The sequence below is a fragment of the Tupaia chinensis genome, unplaced genomic scaffold, assembly GCF_000334495.1.
Source record: "Tupaia chinensis unplaced genomic scaffold, TupChi_1.0 Scaffold000377_2, whole genome shotgun sequence".
In the NCBI taxonomy this organism is placed as follows: Eukaryota; Metazoa; Chordata; class Mammalia; order Scandentia; family Tupaiidae; genus Tupaia; species Tupaia belangeri.
Window position 1 is genome coordinate 3,408,585 of NW_006159876.1, and position 366 is coordinate 3,408,950.

Here is a 366-nt window from a genome sequence, read left to right on the forward strand (position 1 = left end):
GCTAATGGAGGCAGTTTCGTAGAAATGAGGTTCTTAATATCTAACGAGACAATAAATGTTGGCTGCCACCGCCTTCCCTAGTAACAAAGAATAAATCGTAGTTATTCCTTACGAGGGGATCGATACGTTAATGATTCACAAAGTGCATTTTCATTTATGGTTTTAATTAATGATTCCTACAGCTCTCTAAGCGTAACCATTGGAAAGTAAAACAGGGCCATCACTGCCCTTCCCACCTCATACTCCCGCGAAGGCAGCCAGATAATTCCTGGGAGTGGCTCCATGGGCGTGTTGACCGCCGGCCTCAGTCTCTGTATCTGTGTGGGCTCGTGGCTGGGTTTGGTCCCCAGGACCCCGGGGCAGTGG

At 48.4% G+C, this 366-nt stretch overlaps 1 protein-coding gene across 1 annotated transcript in view; it reads left to right on the forward strand.

Moving 5' to 3' along the window:
* The window catches only part of MEGF11 (multiple EGF like domains 11), a 273,906-nt gene that overhangs the window by 233,884 nt on the left and 39,656 nt on the right, over positions 1-366 (forward strand). The window lies entirely within an intron of this gene.